The sequence below is a fragment of the Pongo pygmaeus genome, chromosome 9 (assembly GCF_028885625.2).
Source record: "Pongo pygmaeus isolate AG05252 chromosome 9, NHGRI_mPonPyg2-v2.0_pri, whole genome shotgun sequence".
NCBI classification, from domain to species: domain Eukaryota; kingdom Metazoa; phylum Chordata; class Mammalia; order Primates; family Hominidae; genus Pongo; species Pongo pygmaeus.
In genome coordinates, this window is record NC_072382.2 from 56,853,176 (window position 1) to 56,875,325 (window position 22,150).

The 22,150-nt window shown below is 42.9% G+C and overlaps 1 long non-coding RNA gene and 1 pseudogene across 1 annotated transcript in view; one reads left to right on the top strand and one right to left on the bottom strand.

Moving 5' to 3' along the window:
* The window catches only part of LOC129007511 (uncharacterized), a 71,212-nt gene that overhangs the window by 32,075 nt on the left and 16,987 nt on the right, over window positions 1-22,150 (bottom strand). The gene's annotated exons all lie outside the window — the stretch shown is intronic.
* Window positions 5,581-6,670, top strand: LOC129007510 (proliferating cell nuclear antigen-like; annotated as a pseudogene).

A 22,150-nucleotide genomic window follows, 5' to 3' on the forward strand; every position in this document is an offset into this window, starting at 1 on the left:
TAATTAGTCTGTTTGGCTGAGGAAACACATGTCTCCATAATTTAATAATTGGGAGGATTATTACATGTGATTAATAGGAGTCATAAACTAACACTGAGAGTTTCAAACCATTTTTTTTCACTTTGAACAGATATAATAAAGAAGGCTGATGGGAAGGTAGGGAAGATTCTCCTGCCCTTCACCCCCACCTCCTTCTCCTTTTTTTTTTAGAGTTGGGAAAGCAGTGCCCAGAACAGGAGAGGTTGTCTTTCTTCCCCACCGGAGGTCTAACTCTGATACATGGTCTGCTTCTCTTTGGAGCTTTGAAATGTGCCTCAGTGTGTCTAAGTGTGTCTGTATGTAAGAGGTGAGAAAGGAAGAAGAAAGAGAAGAAGAAAGAGAAGAGGACTAAAAACAGAGACAAAGAGAGAGGAAAGAATTTGAGTGACTGGTTCCTCCAGGCCAGAGGCTCCCAAATGCCCATCTGAGCCCAGACCTGTCTCTTCACTGTGGATCAGTGACGTTTACCCCAATCCTCAGTGAAATGGGAAAAAAATTAGAGCAATGTAGTAACTTTTTCATAGAACCAATATGTATCCAATGATTTAAAATTCTAGGATCACCCTTCACACAATTGAAGTCTTTAAATGCCCTTTTATGAAATAACAATTGTTGGTAATATCTTTCTCCGTCTCCTTACTTGGAAAAATGAAAAGCTGGCAGCTTTTAACCACTTCCCCACAATATTTTTTGGCATTTTTAGTTTAGAAATGTATTAATACCAAGTCTGTAAAGCTTCAAAGTCCCTAGAATCAGAGAGAACCATTTGGTCTCAAGAGTAAAACCACCCTGGGCCAGATTTCCAAATATGATTTTTCTGGGCTACTTCCTTGTTCAGTAAATGGGTGGTCATTAACCTACATATTAATCCAGCAATTCAAAAATATTAATTGAGCATCTACCGTGTAATAACCACTATTCTTAGCAATGATGATAAAGCAACTGATGTATTTTAGTAAACCATCATCTATTTTGTTGCAGGAGTGTTAGTTACCCCTATAAATGTAGAGATTTCCTATATGTGACTGCTATAGTTTGGATGTTTGTCCCCCAAACGTCATGTTGAAATTTGATCTCCAGTGTTGAAGGTGGGGCCTAATGGGAGGTGTTTTGGTCATGGGGATGGATCCCTCATGAATGGCTTGGTGCCCCCTTGAGGTAATGAGTTCTCTGTTAGTTCCCAGGAGAACTGATTGTTACAAAAAGCCTGGCACCTCCCTCATCTCCCTTGCTTCCTGTCTCACCACATGACCTCTGCACACACCAGTTCCCCTTCCCCTTCTGCAGTGAGTGGAGACAACCTGAGACCCTCACCAGAAGCCATCAACCGATGCCAGCTCCATGCTTCTTGTACAGCCTGCAGAACTGTCAGCCAAATGAACCTCTTTTCTTTATAAATCATCCAGGCTCAGGTATACCTGAATCCATAGCAACACAAATGGACTAAGACAGTGACTGAGGCAACATCTACAGTGCCTGGTTCTTACACGGGATCAATACATATTTGTTGGCTAAATGAATAAACATACTACACATGGTTGTTATGAGATAACAGATATGTAGGATCTTTACATATTACAATATTGTTGTCGTTTATCCTGCCAAGAAATGGACCTTTCATGCCCAGGTAGGGCCAGCAGAGAAGTCCTAAGTATCAATAGCTTACAAGAAGCCACCTGAACTGGGCCCATATTATCATTTCAGACACATTGGCTACTCTATTAGTCCGTTTTCATGCTGCTGATAAAAACATACCTGAGATGGGTAATTTTTAAAGAAAAAGAAGTTTAATGGACTCACAGTTCCACGTGGCTGGGGAGGCCTCACAATCATGGCAGAAGGCCATGCCTCACATACATGGCAGCAGGCAAGAGAGAATGAGAGCCAGGTGAAAGGGGTTTCCCCTTATAAAATCATCAGATTTTGTGAGACTTATTCACTACCACGAGAACAGGATGGGTGACACTGCCTCCATGATTCAATTATCTCCCACTGGGTCCCTCCCATGATACATGGGGATTATGGGAGCTACAATTCAACATGAAATTTGGGTAGGGACACAGCAAAACTGTATCAACTACCCAGCTCCCCTAAATGCCCACCAAGGACCCATTGGCTCTTCCAAGCCCTAGCCCCAGCCCCAGATCCCTGTCTTGATCTTTGACCCCTGATGTCCTGATCTCAGCCATTCTCATTCCCGACCTTTCCCAGTCCCGCCATCCATGTCTGTTCTGGCCAGAGAGATGCTGGTCTACCAGTCCACCATCCAGCTCAACTAGAATCTGCTTCAGATTGGGACACGTTGGTTTTGGCAGAGGCTGGGGGGCTGGGGCTGCATCTTATCCAACATGCCTCCTCTTTTCTAAGGATATAGTGAATCTAATAAAGTACAAGCTCTGCCACTTTGTAGGCACTAGCATCCTAGGCCAGGATTGCTCTTCCTGTGAAAGTAGCACACCTAGAAGCTTCAGAGAGGTAAAAGCTTCAAACCCCATTAACTCATTCAAATACATTTAATTTGTATCTAATATGCCTAATGTACCTAATAAATGCGAGTCATTGTGCTAGGCACTGGGCATACAGCAATGAACAAAGCAGGCAAAGATCTCTGGCCTTGTGATGCTTCATTTCCAGTAGATAGATAGAAATGCATATACAATAAAATGCCAAGGAGTGATCAGTGTTATGGAGAAAAACAAGGCAGGCCAAGGGGGCAATGTGGCAGAGAGGGCCTCTCTGAGGAGGTACATTTGAGGTAGACAGTGGGGGAAAGGCATATCCGGCAGAGGGAACAGCAAGTGCAAAAGCCCTGAGGCCTAAGTGTGCTGGAATGTTTTAGAAATGGCAAAAGGCGGCCAATGAAGTGACATTCCAGGGGCTACAGAGTGGAAGAGAGAAGACAGTGGGCAGCCAGCTCAATGGCACCTTGTGGCCCATGGTTAGAACTCTGGATTTATTCTCAATATTTAGGGAACCAATGACAAATTTTCTGATAAATTAAAAGTAAGGAGAGGCTTGAGCCGAAATCTGGCCTGGCCAACATAGTCATGAAAGAAGCAGCTCATCTTCAGAGAAGTCCTTCCAGCCCTTTCTTCCTCCTGCGCTTTTCAGCCCCGACCTGACACCCTTTGCCCTCACCCCAGGTCTCTTGTCTCTCCTTTGCACTATTCATTTGGTCACTGACTCATCAGCAAACAATCCTGGAGGTAGGGGATGATAATCATGTGCTAAGCACCATGTCATGGCCAGGACTGGTTACTGGGATATACACAATCAGAAGGCAGCCTGGCTTGAGATCATACTGGACATGGGCTCAGAGGAGCTGATTCTATCCAGCTTTGCCATTTAGCAGGCTTTGTTTTTAAATAGAAACTGCAATAACTGCTCTGCTCTCATGCAGTTCTGAGGAGCCAGTGATGAAACTGGAGTGGCAGTGCTTTAGGTAAACTGTATAGCAAGATGCCCATGTCAGCTGCTCATGCCAAAGTGATTATAGTCATTAAGCCCTAAACCTGCCTATAGGACCTCACCCTTGCAGCTAAGTGCCTTCATAAACACCATCTTTCTTACTGCCCTGGGTCCTGGGCCCCAGAAATGTCACACCTCCATTCCCTCCTTCAAACTCCCCTAACCTCACTGTTGCTCAACTCTAGGAAATACTGATCTTTCAGATCCCAGAGGTCACAGAAAACTTGCACAAGTGTAGGGCGTGGCCTCGTGTGTGACACACCCAGCACTATGCTAGCACCTTCTGTAGACACATACCTCAACAGCCTCACCCACAGCAAGAACAACACACACTGCACCAAAAGGGCCCTTGGGCACATACCTACCCTCTGCTTAGCTGATCAGCTGATCCATGTAATGGGGATGTTTTTTCATTCATTCATTCATTTGTTGAGTCATCAAACATTTCTTCAGAGGCTTCCCTGGGCCAGCTCTCTGGTGGGTCCTGAGGTTCCGGCCATGACGTCTATGGCCTGGCCCTGGCATATGGAGGCCTGAGATCTACTTGGGACAGACTCTGGAAGACTGCTTTATGGCCATGGCCATCTCATCAGCAAGTAGGAGCTATGGGAAACTGCATCCATCTGAGGGGTCAGCGATGGCAAGGCTGCCTGAGGTAATGTCTGTGTCACCACTATTGAAGACTATGTTTGCCATTTTGAGTGGCCCATGGGACAAATTGCTTTCTCCATAGAAGGGGCCACCTCTGCAGCCCTGTAGTTGACAGTGAGTCAAGTGAGCAGGGATTTCATTCTGCCTTGCCATGCTATGTCAGTTTATGACTTTGGATACAGCCCTTCTGCTCCCTGGGCCCTGGGGCCCCAACTGTCAGAGCAAGAATTGCAGAAGACAAACGTTCCTACAATCTTCTCTTGTCCTAGACCCATCCTCATTACGTTTGCCCTATACTCCCCTACCACCTTGATTCACTGCATTTTATTTAACAGTTACCTATGTGATGCTTAGTGTGAGCTGGGACATGTTGTAACTGCTTACATGAACTAACTCATGAAGTGGGTACTACTGTTATTCCTTAAAGATAAGGAAACCGCAGCACAGTGAAGTACTTACCCACTGTCCCATAGCTGGTAAGTGTGGTGCTGGGAATCTGACCATGCATCCATCTTCAGAGTTCATTCTCTTAACTACTATGCTATGCTGCTTCCCTTAACAATTTTCTTTAAACAGATTCACTTTTTTAACATTATTTTTAAAAAACCATTATGACCACTGATTGAAAACCCATATGACTTGCCATAAATAGAAGAGACATTAAAATGCATGACTATTACATTTAAAACCCAATAGTCCTCCAAGTGACTCCTAAGATCATCTCTCAGACCACTTGGGACACTTGTGGACACCTGGGGAGGAAGCACTAATGGCTTTTCTGACACTTTAGGTACCTGCAGGCCTCCCAGGAAGAAGCTTGGGGGCAGACAGCCTTTATGCCTCTCTGGCCCTCCTCTCCTGCCTACAATAGTGCCACTCAGCAATACGCAAGGTAAAGGCTTCAAGGAACTTGGCTACCACCAGCCTGGGGCTTCAATGACTCACTGCCAATCCCTGGGCATGATGCATCCACTCAGGGGCTGGTGACAGCCTAGCCAGAGGAAGCCAGAGGCTTCCTTTGCTCTCTGCTTTCTGGAGCGACAGCCCACTGGAGGCATGTCCAATCCCTGCCAGAGTAACGAACAAGTCTCCACTGTCTCCAGTGATGCCAGCAGAAACTGCAAGGGCAGGAGGTGGAGTGGGTGTGGATCCCAGCATGGCTCCTGGGTTTCTGCCAGGAAGGTACTCTGAGGATAGCAGTCTGTGAATTCCACCACTCGTGCTCCTGAATCCGCACCAGCTCTTCATTAAAAAACCAAGACTTGATTAAACAGTTGCAGGCATAGTGGACTTGTCATCATCTTTTGAGGTCTCAGCCTCTTCCCACTGCGTTTGCCCACTTGCTCTGAGCTTCATAAAGCCAAAACTGGCTAGACCTTCTTCCTTCGCACCTTCCTGTAGCTGTGTCATTGTGACTCCACCATGTTCGAGGTACGCCTGGTCCAGGGCTCCATCCTGAAGAATGTGTTGGAGGCCCTCGAGGACCTCATCAGTGAGGCCTGCCAGGACATTAGCCCAAGCAACTGAATGTGCACAGCATAGACTCATTGTGCATCTCCTCGGGGCAGCTCACCCACTGCTCCAAGGGCTTCAACACGTGCTGCTGCGACTACAACCTGGCCATAGGCATGAACCTAACCAGTATGTTCAAAATACTAAACTGTGCTGGCAATGAAGATGTCATGACGTTAGGAGCTGAAGATAATGCAGACAACTTAGCACTAGTATTTGAAGCACTAAATCAGGAGAAAGTTTCAGATTATAAAATGAAGCTAATGGATTTGGATGTTGAACAACTTGGAATTCCAAAACAAGAGTACAGCTGTGTAGTAAAGATGCCTGCTGGTGAATTTGCATGCATATGCCGAGACCTCAATCATATTGGAGATGTTGTTGTAATTTCCTGTGCAAAAGATGGAGCGAAATTTTCTGCAACTGGAGAACTTGCAAATGGAAACATTAAATTGTCACAAATAAGTAATGTTGATAAAGAGAAGGAAGCTGTTGCCATAGAGATGATGAATGAACTAGTTCAGCTAACTTTTGCACTGATGTACCTGAACTTCTTCACAAAAGCCACTCCACACTCTTCTATAGTGACACTCGGTATGTCTGCAGACGTACCCCTTGTAGAGTATAACATTGCTAATATGGGACTTTTTTTTTTGAAACAGAGTCTCGCTCTGTCACCCAGTCTGGAGCGCTTTGGCGCGATCTCGGCTCACTGAAACCTCTGCCTCCCAGGTTCAAGCGATTCTCCTGCCTCAGCCTCCTGAGGAGCTGGGACTACAGGCATGTGCCACCATGCCCGACTAATTTTGTATTTTTAGTAGAGACAGTGTTTCGCCATATTGGTCAGGCTGGTCTTGAACTCCTGACCTCAGGTGATCCGTCCTCCTTGACCTCCCAAAGTGTTCGGATTACAGGCATAAGCCACCATGCCCAGGCAATATGGGACATTTAAAGTAAATACTACCTGCCTCCCAATATTGAAAATGAAGAAGGATCTTAGGCATTCTTAAAATTCAAGAAAATAAAACTAAGCTCTTTCAGAACCGCTTCTGGGATGCCAGTATATAATAAAGTCTTTTCTGTCACCAAATTTATGCTTCTGAGTACACATGTAAGTATAATTTTCTGTAAATAACCTATTTTTCTCTATTCTCTATAATTTCTTTTTTTATTATTATACTTTGAGTTCTGGGATACTTGTACAGAACATGCAGGTTTGTTACATAGGTATACATATGCCATGGTGGTTTGCTGCACCCATCAACCCGTCATCTAGATTTTAAACCACACAAGCATTAGGTATTTGTCCTAATGCTCTTCCTCTGCTTCCCCCAACCCCCCAACAGGCCCCAGTGTGTGATGTTCCCCTCCCTGTGTCCATGTGTTCTCATTGTTCAACTCCCACTTATGAGTGAGAACATGCGGTGTTTGCTTCTCTGTTCCTGTGTTAGTTTGCTTAGGATAAAGGTTTCCAGCTTCATCCATGTCCCTGCAAAGGACAAGAACTCATCTTTTTTATGGTTGCATAGTATTTCATGGTGTATACATGCCACGTTTTCTTTACCCAGTCTATCACTGATGGGCATTTGGGTTGGTTCTGTCTTTGCTATTGTGAACAGTACTGCAATAAACATATGTGTGTGTGTGTCTTTATAGTAGAATGATTTATAATCCTTTTGTTATACACCCAGTAATGGGACTGCTGGGTCAAATGGTATTTCTGGTTCTAGATACTTGAGGAATCGCCACATTGTCTTCCACAATGAATGGACTAATGTACACTCCCACCAACAGTGTAAACGCATTCCTATTTCTCCACATCCTCTCCAGCATCTGTTGTTTCCTGACTTTTTAATGATTGCCATTTTAACTGGCATGAGACGGTATCTCATTGCGGTTTTGATTTGCATTTCTCTAATGACCAGAGATGATGAGCTTTTTTTCATGTTTTTTGGCCACATAAATGTCTTCTTTTGAGAAGTGTCTGTTCATATCCTTCACCCACTTTTTGATGGGGTTGTTTTTTCTTGTAAATTTGTTTGAGTTCTTTGTAGATTCTGGATATTAGCCCTTTGTCAGATGAGTAGATTGCAAAAATTTTCTTCCATTCTGTAGGTTGCCTGTTCACTCTGATAATAGTTTCTTTTGCTGTGCAGAAGCTCTTTAGTTTAATTAGATCCCGTTTGTCAATTTTGGCTTTGTTTGCAATTGCTTTTGGTGTTTTAGTCATGAAGTCTTTCCCCACGCCTATATCCTGCATGGTATTGCCTAGGTTTTCTTCTAGGGTTTTTATGGTTTTGGGTTTTACGTTTAAGTCTTTAACCAATCTTGAGTTAATTTTTGTATAAGGGTGTAAGGAAAGGGTCCAGTTTCTGTTTTCTCCACATAGCTAGCCAGTTTTCCCAGCACCATTTATTAAGTAGGGAAGCCTTTCCCCATTGCTTGTTTTTGTCAGGTTTGTTGAAGATCAGTTGGTTGTAGATGTGCGGTGTTGTTTCTGAGGCCTCTGTTCTGTTCCATTGGTCTATATATCGGTTTTGGTCCCAGTACCATGCTGTTATGGTTACTGTAGCCTTGTAGTATAGTTTGAAGTCGGGTAGCGTGATGCCTCCAGCTTTGTTCTTTTTGCTTAGGATTGTCTTGGCTATGTGGGCTCTTTTTTGGTTCCATATGAAAGTTAAAGTAGTTTTTTCTAATTCTGTGAAGAAAGGCAATGGTAGCTTGATGGGAATAGCATGGAATCTATAAATTACTTTGGGCAGTATGGCCATTTTAACAATATTGACGCTTCCTATCCATGAGCATGGAATTTTTTTCCATTTGTTTGTGTCCTCTCTTATTTCCTTGGGCAGTGGTTTGTAGTTCTCCCAAAAGAGGTCATTCACACACCTTGTAAGTTGTATTCCTAGGTATTCTCTTTGTAGCAATTCTGAATGGGAGTTCACTCATAATTTGGCTGTTTGTCTATTATTGGTGTATAGGAATGCTTGTGATTTTTGCACATTGATTTTGTATCCTGGGACTTTGCTGAAGTTGCTTATCAGCTTAAGGAGTTTTTGAGCTGAGATGATGGGGTTTTCTAAATATACAATAATGTCATCTGCAAACAGAGACAATTTGACTTCCTCTCTCCCTACTTGAATATGCTTTATTTCTTTCTCTTACCTCATTGCCCTGGCCAGAACTTCCAATACTATGTTGAGTAGGAGTGGTGAGAGAGGGCATCCTTGTCTTGTGCTGGTTTCTAAAGGGAATGCTTCCAGCTTTTGCCCATTCAGTATGATATTGGTTGTGGGTTTGTCATAAATAGCTCTTATTATTTTGGGATATATTCCATCAATATCTAGCTTATTAAGTGTTTTCAGCATGAAGGAGTGTTGAATTTTATCAAAGGCCTTTTCTGCATCTATTGAGATAATCATGTGGTTTTTGTCATTGGTTCTGTTTATGTGATGGATTACGTTTATTGATTTGTGTATGTTGAACCAGCCTTGCATCCCAGGGATGAAGCCGACTTGGTCGTGGTGGATAAGCTTTTTGATGTGCTGTTGGATTCAGTTTGCCAGTACTTTATTGAGGATTTTCACGTCAATGTTCATCAGGAATATTGGCTTGAAATTGTCTTTTTCTGTTGTGTCTCTGCCAGGTTTTGGTATCAGGATGATGCTGGCCTCATAAAATGAGTTAGGGAAGAGTCCCTCTTTTTCTACTCTTTGGAATAGTTTCAGAAGGAATGGTACCAGCTCCTCTTTGTACCTCTGGTAGAATTCAGCTGTGAATCCATCTGGTCCTGGACTTTTTTTGGTTGGTAGGCTATAAATTACTGCCTGAATTTCAGAACTTGTTACTGGTCTATTAAGGGATTTGACTTCTTCCTGGTTTAGTCTTGGGAGGGTGTATGTGTCCAGGAATTTATCCGTTTCTTCTAGGTTTTCTAGTTTATTTGCATAGAGGTGTTTATAGTATTCTCTGGTGGTAGTTTGTATTTCTGCAGGATCAGTGGTGATAACCCCTTTATCATTTTTATTGTGTGTTTTTGATTTTTCTCTCTCTTCTTCTTTATTAGTCTGGCTAGTGGTCTATCTATTTGGTTAATCTTTTCAAAAAAATAGCTCTTGGATTCACTGATTTTTTTGAAAGGTTTTTCATGTATCTATCTCCTTCAGTTCTGCTCTGATCTTAGTTATTTCTTGTCTTCTGCTAGCTTTTGAATTTGTTTGCTCCTGCTTCTCTAGTTCTTTTAATTGTGATGTTGGGATATCAGTTTTGGATCTTTCCTGTTTTCTGATAAGGGCATTTAGTGCTATAAATTTCCCTTTTAACACTGCTTTAGCTGTGTCCCAGAGATTCTGGTACGTTGTGTCTTTGTTCTCATTGGTTCCAAAGAACTTATTTATTTCTGCCTTAGTTTCATTATTTACCCAGTAGTCATTCAGGAGCGGGTTGTTCAGTTTCCATGTAGTTGTGTGGTTTTGTATTCTCTATAATTTGTTTAAAGAATAAAGTCTAAAGTCAAATCTGGTCTTGTTAACCTAGAACTACTTTTGCCTTACTTAGAAATACGTCTTGTGATTTTTATAATACAAAAAGGTCTTGACTCTAAATGCAATTTTAAGAATTGTTTTTGAATTTAAATAAAGTTATCTGAATTACAGTGCTTTCATTTGGACCAGGACTGTTGAAACTATCTGCTGAATTATCAGCTAATGCTACCATTTCATGTAAATGTTTTTTTAGTCTAGAGCACCCTGGTGAAGGTCAAAAATACTTCAAACACAGTAGACTACCAGTTATTTGGAGGGATCTTTCAAGCTCATTTTGCTCTTATTCTAACCGTGCTCAAGTAACGAACAGGGGAGAGTAAAACAAATCCTATGTATTTCATCATTTTGTCATTTTAGTTAGCAAAAATTAACACTCTTCAGAAGCCTAATGTGCCCAAAGTCTTGTGGACTTTATAAGACTATAGAGGTAGCATTTCTTTTCAGCCTAAGGCGTCTTTTACAAGAGCTTTGGAAGTTTCAGTAGATGCATGATGGGGCCCTTGGAGTATGGTTGTGAAAAAAAAATTCTCTAAGATAAATACCCTTTTTTGTGACTTCACTCCCTTAAAGGATGAAGATGTCTTAAATTCCATGGATGTTGGACCCAACCCAGAAAGCAAAAAGGCCCTGAAGTTGTAAAGAAAGACTTTAAAACATCCCCAGTAAATGCTGCAAGGTATATTTTGTGTTTGGTAGATTAAATGACTGGTTTCTTTCTTGTATTACTTGGACTGAGTTCTAGTTACTAGACATTACAATTAACTGTATTAATTAGCTGGTATTCATTTACCTCAGTGTGCTTGTGAGTAGGGAAGGAGGGCTGCAAAGGGGCCCAATGGAACTTTTTGGAGTGATGAAAATATTTTACCTAGATTGGTGATCATTCCAGGAGTGTATGCTTTTTTCAGAACCCATCCAATTGTACTTTATTTTGTGTAAATTACACTTTAATAAACCTGACTTTTAAATAACCAAGGTTTTACTTGCATTGGCAGTGGAGGGAGGAAAAGTGAGGAATTGGCACAAGACAAAACGGTCTTCCATTAAACAGTTTTCTTTAACTTGGCGCACACATTCACTTGGGGAAGATGTTTGGGGAACCAAATTATACATGTGCCATTGAGCAGCAGGCTGGGTGCTCAGAGGGCATGGTTGAGTCATTGAGGTAAGAGAAATCGAGCTGGAATCCCCCAAAATAAAGTTTGATTCTTGTCTCTAGCACTTGGGCAAGTGTGTGTGTGACCTCCTCTCTTGGTCTCCATGTCGTCATCTCTAAAATGGGGATAATATCCTGGGCCACCCAGCTCACAGGGCCATTTTTGGGACTGAGTGAGAGAGTGGCTGTGAACATGCCCTGGAAACAGTGAAGCTCCCTATGGATGGGGGCATTTGAGATGATGAGGAATTAACCACCCTCACCTGGTGACACCAAACCTGGTGTCAGGGACAAGGGCAGTTGGTTTTAGATCCGTCCTCTGAAAACAAGGGAGTAGTCCTGCCCACTTCCATGGCCGTCATAACTTGTCAAATGATGCATTATTTGATCCGTAAGATAACCAGACTCACAGGAGGGCAGAATGCCAATGAAATGAAGCATTGGTTTATGCAGGAATGGAAATATTTTTAAACTCCTTATTTTGTTCTGGAATAAAATATAGGTTTGGTTCCCATTGCAACTAGTTTACCAAGTAAAATTTGGCCAGGAGGCATCAGAGGGGGTGGTTCACGGAGGCAGGGAACAACTTTAGCTCAGTTGGAAATTTCAATAGATGACAGATACTCGGTTCAGTTTAGGTTCCAAGCAGGAGGGTTGTTTGCCCAGTTTGGGTTTAGAGGCTGTTACATTTGCGGTCCACTGGCCTTTTGTAATGGGGTTTGGCTGAGCAAGTGACATTCATCATAATGTGCTTTTTTAGTGTTTGCAAGTCAGAATCCATTTGATGGATGACATTCAGCTTTGGCTGTAACCACTAAGAGAATAAGCTGGCACAATGGCTTACCCAGACACACAGGAGACATCTACTCACCCTTCATTCATTCATTCAACAAACATTTATTAAATTCCTATTGTGCTAGGCTCTCTCCCAAACAATTGGAAAATGAAGATACTGAAGATTTAGTCTCTGATCTCAAGGAGTCCACAGTTGAGTAAGAAACAAGCCTGTAGAGAGATATATTACTATATAGGGATGTTAACAGTTATAGTCAATGCCCACACCAGGAGCAGGACAAGGACAAAAAGTCTAAGCATCAGTTCATGATTCATAGAGGAGGTGGCCCCTGGTCTGGACCTCAAAAGATGAGAAGTTCACCAACTAAATGACACTGCATTCTGATTCTTATTTGTTTACTAGTGAATGGGTGTATTTATTTCTGCACGTGCATACATACACACACACACACACACGCCATTAACTTTGTCTTCTTCATTGCTAACCAGTGAGAAAAACTCAGCAAGAAAAGGACCATTGATACCTGATATAGTTTGGATATTTGTTCCCACCCGAATCTCAAGTTGAATTGTAATCCCCAATGCTGGAGGTGGGGTTTGGTGGGAGATGTTTGGGTCGGGGAGCGGATCCCTTATGGCTTGGTGATGTCTTTGTGATAGTGAGTTCTCATGAGATATGGTCATTTAGTGGTGTGTGGCACCAAACCTCCCCCCCACTGCCCCCACCTATTCTCTCTCTTGCTCCTGATTTCGCCATGTGATGTGCCTGCTTCCACTTCACCTTCTGCCATGAGTAAAAGCTCCCTGAGACCTACCCAGAAGCCTAGCAATGTTAGCACTATGTACAGCCTGCAGAACAGTGAGCTAATTAAACCTCTTTTTATAAACTACCCAGTCTCAGTTATTTATAGCAACACAAGAACGGCCTAATACAATACCACACATAAACCTTCTTCTCCTGACAAGCCAAGGCCCTGGGAAGGGCTGAGGTGACAGCTACAAGCTGGGAAGGCCATTCTCATAGAGCTGCCACTTGCAGTGATAGCAAATAAGCAAAGAAAGTTCATTTCAGATTCTACTGGCTTAGGATGGGTAGCCCCGTGACAGCCAAATAGCCTCGACTTTGAGGAAAAAGCAAGAAGTCAAAACCTAATACCAGTTACTATCAAGACAAAAAGGTAATTATGGCATTTGGTCTGCAGGTATCAAAGAGCAAAGCAATGTTTGATCTTGCCAAAGGGCAGGGATTATGTCATGAGGTTGTGTTAGCCACCGTGCGCTCTGCTACTCAGTATCAGAGGAGCTGGGGAGGCGGGAACTTAATTCTCCCAGCAAGCAGGGAAGGTTAGCAGAAGCAGCATATTCAGTAGCCAATTGCCCAAGGTGGCTGCAAACAAAAAGATTAGACTTGCCTAACTGTTCAAGCTGCAGAACAACTCCCGAGGAAGGCTCATTGACTGCAGCTTCAGAAACAACAGCAGAGAGAAGGAGCAAGGAGGAGGGAAGAGGAACACATGTGTTGATCCTGCTCACACCGGCAGGCAAAAGAGCCTCCAGCCAGAAATCAAGTCAATGCAGAAATACTGGCTGAAAGTCACTCATTCTGGGGAAACTAAGAGAGAGGTGACATTCAAAAAATGTAAAGCTGGCTCACGCCTGTAATCCCAACACTTTGGGAGGCTGAGGTGGGCGGATCACGAGGTCAGGAAATCGAGACCAACCTGGCTAACATGGTGAAACCCCGTCTCTACTAAAAATACAAAAAAATTAGCCGGGTGTGGTGGCATATGCCTGTAATCCCAGCTACGCGGGATGCTGAGGCAGGAGAATCGGTTGAACCAGGGAGGCGGAGGTTGTAGTGAGCCGAGATGGCACCACTGCACTCCAGCCTGGGTGACAGAGCGAGACTCTGTCTCAAAAAAAAAAAAAAAAGTAAAGCATCAAGTGACAGCATCAAGATGAATTTGTAGATTTAACCAACCATGAAGATGTACCTCTTAAGTAAGCTAAGTCCCCTAACCCACCACTGTTCCTCTTAAATGGTCACAGCTGGCAGGGGCTAGACAGGCCTCCAAACCAAATCCTTTATTTTATACTAGAGGCATCAGGGATGGTAAGCAGATCAATGGACTGTGATCAAAAGTCCTTCCTCTCACTAGCTACAAGATCTCAGACAAGACACCTCAGCCTGTAAGCTGCAATTTCCTCATCAGTAAAATGGGAACATTAAGACTGATGTCATTTGAATGTTGTGAAGACTAAATAAGACATGTGAGAATGCATCCTAAGGGTTAGATATATTTTTAACCTGTGAATATACCGCGGTTCCAAGAGGTAAAGTGATTTAAGACCAAGAAATCAGCAAATGGGATGCAGAGCTAGAATTCCTGACACCTCAGGTGGTGTTCTTTCTGCTAAGCCACACCTGCCAACATGGAAAGAGTTTCATTTCAAGGGTGCAAATCTTGTCTCCTAGGCAAGCTTCTGTGGGACAAGGATTATGTATTCACCATGCCCCACAATGGTTCTTCGTACTTAATAACAACAGCCAACATGCATGGAGGCTTTACAGTGTGCTGGGCTTTGTTCTAGGTGATTTTCATGTGCTAACTCATTTTATCCACATGTCAAATCTATGAGGTAAGATAGTATTATTATCATCAACTCCATCATTACAGATGAGGAAACTGAGCACTGGTTAAGAAAGTGCCCAAGATCACACCACCAGTAAGTTGGTTATATTTATTTTCAAATCAAAGCAGTCTGACCCAAAAGCTCTGCTCTAACCACTATGAGGAGAAGCACTGATGTCAGAGCTGGCTGTGTTATCCCAGGAATAAAGTAACCTGCTTGGATGTACAAGACTGGCACAGGACTTGTACACACTAGGAACTCGATCAATTGTTGTTTCCCTTTATTTCACGGAAGTCCTGAAATAAAATAACTTGCCATGTGCAGCCCTGGTGCTGGCTTCTTGCCATCAGGATGACCCAGAAGTACTTCAATCCTTTCTGCCTCTCACATAGGACTCAAGGAAATTTGTCTTAAATGCACTGGGCCTGGACTTTAACCAACAAGGAGAAACATTCAACCTTGCTGCCAATCAAAAAACATACATTAGAATTGCATACTTTTAGACTGAGTGCAGTGGCTCACACCTGTAATCCCAGCACTTTGGGAGGCTGAGGTGGGTGAATTGTTTGAGCCCAGAAATTCAAAACCAGCCTGGGAAACATGGAGAAACCCTGTCTCCACAAAAATACAATAATTAGTCAGGTGTGGTGGCACATACCTGTGGTCCCAACTACTCAGAAGGCTGACGTAAGAGGACTGCTTGAGCCCAGGAGGTAGAGACTGCAGTGAGCAATGACTGTGCCACTGTGCTCCAGCCTGAGTGACAGAGCAAGACCCTGTCTCAAAAAACAAACAAACAAAAGCCTATATACTCTTTTCACCTATCAAATTAGAAAAAAAATTAATGATAATATTTAATGCTTTAATGCTGGCAGATGTGCGGTAAAACTGATATTCCTAGACCCTGTTATAACAGTATAAATTGTACTTCACAGGAAAACAGTTTAGCCGCATATAGTTGACTCTTGTTATTCACAGTGGTTATATTCTATAACGTCACCACTAACACTGAACTAATGAATCCTGAACCATTGCTTCTAGGGCAGTCATGGGGTTAGGCTCCTGTGATCCTCTGGTCACATCTTCATCAACCAATCAATGCATAACCTTGTTTTATGTGTGTTTCTGTGTAAAGACACGTTATTTAATATACTATATACTGTTGATTAACACTGAACTCACAGCCAACAGCACTACAACTCAGGCCTAAATGATGCTCAAACACACATATTTTCTCTGTAAGGTACATCACAGCCTTCTTGCACTTAGAAACACAAGACAGCACATCAATACTATGATGGGGGTCATTTTAAACAGCAAAATCACCCACATAAAGCACAAAAATGCAAAAGCCATAGCACTAACTAGACCGTGAAAAGGACATTCGTTTATAACTGAATCACAAAGGCAAGTGTCACCTTGCTGGACCTCAGCTGTGAATGTGCATGACAGGTGTCTCACTTGCTCTCACAATGTGCATGTCCAAGAATGACCATGAAAGCACAGCCAGCATTGATTTGGGAGTTACAAATAACTGTTAGCATGCAGATGAACTCACAAACTCAGAATCTGTGAAAATGAGGACCAACTGTATATATTAAGAACCTAACAAGCTTGTGCACACTGAAAGGCATGGGTGACAGAAATCTGGATTTGATTTCACAAGCAGCTTTTGAACTGATCTTATTTCAGCTGAAAAAGATCCATCTGAGTCTAGATTGTGGGCTCAACTGGTAAGAACTACTGTTCAGTTCAGGCTGAGCACTGCAGCAAGGAGAGTTAAAGGCCCAAAGCTTAGATTTGGGGATGGGAAGCATCACAAAACCAGGCACAGGCTCCCCTGCCCCTCACAGACTCCAGGCCCTGGCCTCCAGGGAGAAAGCTCCCACCAAGAACCAAGCCCTTCTCAAGCGTCTGCTGAACCCACAGTTCTAGGGATAGCCAGGAGGACAAAGCCCCTTCTCCTTTTCTGATTTATCTCTGCCCCTCTTCACCTCTCTGATCTGTTTGTGGTACACTGGCCTCCTTGCTGTTCCCTGAACACACCAGGAAGGATATGGTCCCACCTTAGGGCCTTTGCACTTGCTGTCTGCCCACCTAGAACACTCTATAGACATTTGATGGGCTCCCTCCCTACCTCTTTCCTCTCTGTTCGGTGAGGCTTTCTCTCCCCTCTCTGCCTTCCCTGTTTTGTCTCCATAGGAATTACCACCATCTGATAGATCATTTGTTTTGCCTGTTCATTTATTATCTCTACCCCATGTAAACTGGGGAGAGGGGGATTTTATGGTTCTTATAGTACCCCTATTCCTAGAGGAAGGCCTAGCACATAGTACGCACTCAGTAAACTGTACTATTTGTTAACTGAATGAATGGATGTAAGATACTAGTAATAATGATAGTGGGAATTAACATTTTTGCATCAGTTACTGTGTCGGGTGCTTTACACGGGTTACCGCATTGAAATTCCAAAGCCTTAACATGTGAACACTGTTATGCTTATTTTGCAGAAGGAACCAAGGCACGAGGAGATTATGCAACTTAATTAAGGTCAACCAGCCAGTAAAAGATTGAACTGTAATAAATCTCAGATTTTTCTGACTCGAAAGTCACTATACCAATTTTCAAACTTTCTGTGGTTAAGGAACCAGTTGGTGTTTTTCTTCTTCTTCTTCCCAGTCTATCATAGATTGATAACAGAAAAATGAAATGGGGGAAATCTACAAAACACAATATGTGCTTGAATGTCATGGCACTGTCCAAGTTTTTAAACACCTTCAATGTTTGTACTTACCTCCCCACAGACAGGTAGAAACAGTTTGGCCTACAATGCAGTTTTTGAGTATATTGAGCTCTGCATTACACCCAAGGAATCAAATACTGTCGTCCTGAGTTTCTAGGTCATCTGGGGACTGAGGTTGAGGCTCCAGGAGAAAAGTCCATGATCTCTTTTACTTGTAGGAAACTTGAAAATGTCTCAAGTCAAGTTTCCTTCATTTGACCCCTTACAGTTGTTAGAAGTGGGTCCTCTCACCCTCAATTTTCAGGTAAGAAAACCTGTTTTTCCTCTGCCCAGAATGCCCCTCCTCTGGGCTCTACAGGGGGTCACCTCCTTAGAGTGACCCTCCCCAACCAACCATGCAAATAGCAATGCTGACCCTCTCTTATCACACAGCTTTATTTCCATCGCAGCATTTTTTACCATCAGAAATTATCTTTTTCCTTGTTTACATATTTGCATTCTCTCATCCCTCTTTATATTAATAATACAAACTCCAGGAGGGTGGAAACCTCAGTTCATCAGTCCCTCTACCCAGCAAAGAATTTGGTCCCTTGAAGAATTAATTGAATAATGCATTAAGAAAAAAGAAACACGGAATGATTAAATAGCTTACCTAAGGTCAAAAGCAGGTAAAGTCCTGAGATGGAAATCACATCCACTCAGTTCTTCAACAGAGAATGTTTCAGTGTCTCTTTCTCCAGCACGGGCATGGAGCTGGGCACTGGGCTCATGGTGGTGGATGAGAGAGGGAAGACTCCTGTCTTGATCCGGGCCCACAGGACTCAATCCCAAGCACAGCGGTTCTCCTCCCTGCCTTTCTGGCCCTCTCCATGTTCTTTCATCTGTACATACTATTCTGTTTTCAAACACTTTCTCACAAACAATCGTGTTATTGTGTACGCAGGATATTGTATTACACTCGCTTTTAGCATTGCCAGATAAAATGCGTTATATTTAAACTGCAAATAAACAATGAATTATTCTTTAGTATGAATATGTTCCATGCAATGCTCAGGAAATACTTATACTGAGAAATTGTTCATTGTTTATCTGAAACTCAAATTTAACTGGCTCTCTTGATTTTTTTCTTTCATTTTTTTTCCCGTAAATATGGCAAGCCTACACATTTTACTGATTAGAAAACTGGGGCTCAGGGAGGACAGAGAACTCCAGTAACTTGGCCCTAAAGGCAGACACCAACACCCAGCCAGAGAGCCAGAGCTAGCCCTATCCACCATAGAACAATGAACTCAATGTTTCTTGAGTCAGAACACCTGACCCCCCACAGCTCCTTTTACTTCTTTCTTAAAGACCCAGTGCTTCTGAGCCCAGGCCAATTCCAGCATGGCTGTCCAAATCCATATCCCCTGAGGATTATCTTGCCATTGAAATGTCTTCCTGGCCTCCAGCAAAGAAGCAGTTGCCATGTCTATGTTTAACCACTTTTAGTAAATTTTTCTTCTGATGATAAAAATACCTACTTGTAATATATTTACACAATGGAACACTACACATCAATGAAAAAGGAACAGATGCTGCTACATACAACAGAACAGCTTGGTAAGTTTTTATATATTTATACACATCGACCTAAAGAAATAGCACTGAGTAAAAGTCTCAACACGAAAAAAGAAAACATCTGGTATGGCTCCATATATATGAAGTTCAAAAATAGTCACAACTAACTTGTGGCAGTAGAAGTCAGAACAGTGGTTTCTGAGGGGTGGGAGTCATTGGGAAGGGACATGAGGGAACTTTCTGGGGTTTTCATGATGTTCTGTATCTTAAGCTGGGTGATGGCTTAAGATTATATATAAATATATCTTAAAACTTGCGTGTTCACTTAAGATTTGTGTACTTTTCCAGTTGTAGATTATACTTTAATGAAAAATTTAAAATAAACAATACATGCTGACTGTAAAAAAATACCTAGAGTAGACAAGTATTTATTTATTTATTATTTATTTTTATTTATTTATTTATTTTGAGACGGAGTCTCGCTCTGTCGTCCAGGCTGGAGTGCAGTGGCGCAATCTCGGCTCACTGCAAGCTCTTCCTTCCGGGTTCACGCCATTCTCCTGCCTCAGCCTCCCGAGTAGCTGGGACTACAGGCACACGCCACTACGCCCGGCTAATTTTTTTTTGTATTTTTAGTAGAGATGGGGTTTCACCGTGTTAGCCAGGATGGTCTCGATCTCCTGACCTCGTGATCCGCCCGCCTCGGCCTCCCAAAGTGCTGGGATTACAGGCGTCAGCCACCGCGCCCGGCCAAAGTAAACAAGTATTTTTGAAAAATTAGGCCGGCCGTGGCGTAATGGCCAAAGTAAACAAGTATTTTTTAAAAATTAGGCCGGGCGTGGTGGCTCACGCCTGTAATCCCACCACTTTGGGAGGCCGAGGCGGGCGGATCACAAGGTCAGGAGATCGAGACCATCCTGGCTAACACGGTGAAACCCCATCTCTACTAAAAATACAAAAAAAAATTAGCCGGGAGTGGTGGCGGGTGCCTGTAGTCCCAGCTACCTGGGAGGCTGAGGCAGGAGAATGGCATGAACCCGGAAGGCGGAGCTTGCAGTGAGCCGAGATTGTGCCACTGCACTACAGCCTGGGCGACAGAGTGAGACTCCGTCTCAAATAAATAAATAAATAAATAATTTAAAAATCATCTGTACTACCACCACTGGGAGATATCGCAACTAACATTTTAGAGTGTCTCCTTCCAGATCTTTTTCCAATAGCATTAACCTTTCATGAGTATTTCCTAAGAGAGGAATTCAGGACCTAATGCCAATCAGTGGAGGTGCTAACTTACTTAAGAGTCTAAATTTCCTGGACGTGACTTTCACTTACCCAGGAAGCCCTGACGCAACTAGATTTAATTTGACCATTTTTAGAAAAGCATGGAACAATTAACAGCAAATAAATGGAATTTAAATCAAATTGAATACAGCTTTTCAATGATATGTCTTAGAATTTAATTTTAAGCACAGTAATGAATAGAAAATGAAAGCTTGGCTTTGGAGGAACTCAGGAGCCTTCTGGGACCATGAGTGCCACCTACTGGTCACGGCCTGCCATGACACATCCCATCATCTGTGTCACCCTCCTTAATTAAAAGCCCCAACTATGATGCCTCCTTTTCTCATAAGTTTATACATCTCCTCCAAGAGCTTTCCAGACATCTGTTTCTCCAGTGCATTGTATACGTCCTATAACATAGAATTATCTTAATAAATATTTGCTCAATGAATAAATGGATGGATGGGTGGATGGATGGATGAGTGAGTAGATGGGTGGATGGATAGATAGATAGATAGATAGATAGATAGATAGACAGACAGACAGACAGATAGACAACAGATAGACAGACATTCTTGCACCCCATTGTAAAATAAGAGAATAATCCCTATCCTACCCACCTCATAGTCTTTTTTCAAAGAATAGATAACCACTGGTAAAGACCATAGGGATATGAGTGAATATTATGACAGCCAATGCCAGGAGACTGTAGGAGTCAAATGGTGACCAGGGTAAGCAGTGAGCCTAGAGATACGTAGAGCATTCAAAACAGGAAACCTAAATAAATGTGAAAATGTCTTGAGCCAGGGACTTAATAGGAACTTGAAAAATGTTAGCTCTTTTCCCTTTCTTCTGTCCCCGTTTACAGCCCCAGCTCTCAAATCCTTTCTATAGTATATAAGGAGTTAAGAATGAAGATCTGACCGGGTGCAGTGGCTCACTACCTGTAATCCCAGCACTTTGGTAGGCTGAAGCAGGAAGATTGCTTGAGCCCAGGAGTTTGAAACCAGCCTGGATAACATAGTGAGACTTCATCTCTACAAAAAAAATAAAATTTAAAAAAAATTGCTAGGCATGGTGATGCATGCCTGTAGTCCCAGCTACCTGGGAGGTCGAGGCTGCAATGAGCCATGACCATGCCACTGCACTCCAGCCTGGGCAACAGAGCAAAACCCTGCCTCAAAAAGAGATCTGTCCTTTCCTGGGCTCATTCAGAGGTAAAGTGATGTTCAATGTTTGCCTGTTGTCAGTTTTGAAAGAGGCCAAGATCACTGTGCTTGTAATGTGAGCTGGCCCATCAAAGCCCCTTTCAGTTAGGAAAAGTGGTTTGTGAAACATCACTGTCAGTCTGGCTGATTGCGAGGTGCCCATCTGAGCGTGTCCACTGTTGACAGCATTTGACAAGCATCGTGCGGGCCTCACTTCTAGATGCTGCACAGTGGGGGCTCTGTTCTGCATAAAGGCCGCATGATGTGGCAGAAAGAATACAGACAAGAATTAGGAGGATTAGGATTTGCCACTCACTGGCTGGGTGACCTTGAGCAAGTCAGCTTGCCTTTTGCCAGTATATAAACCACTTCATTAGAACAATGTAACATGATAATGCCTGGGAAAACGCTTTGTAAATTAAAGCACTGGACCCAGGTTAAGGTGTGGCTATTAATAGAATCCCAAGTGGGCCAGGTGCGGTCACTCACGCCTGTAATCCCAGCACTTTGGGAGGCCAAGGTGGGCGGATCACCTGAGGTTGGGAGTTCGAGACCAGCCTGA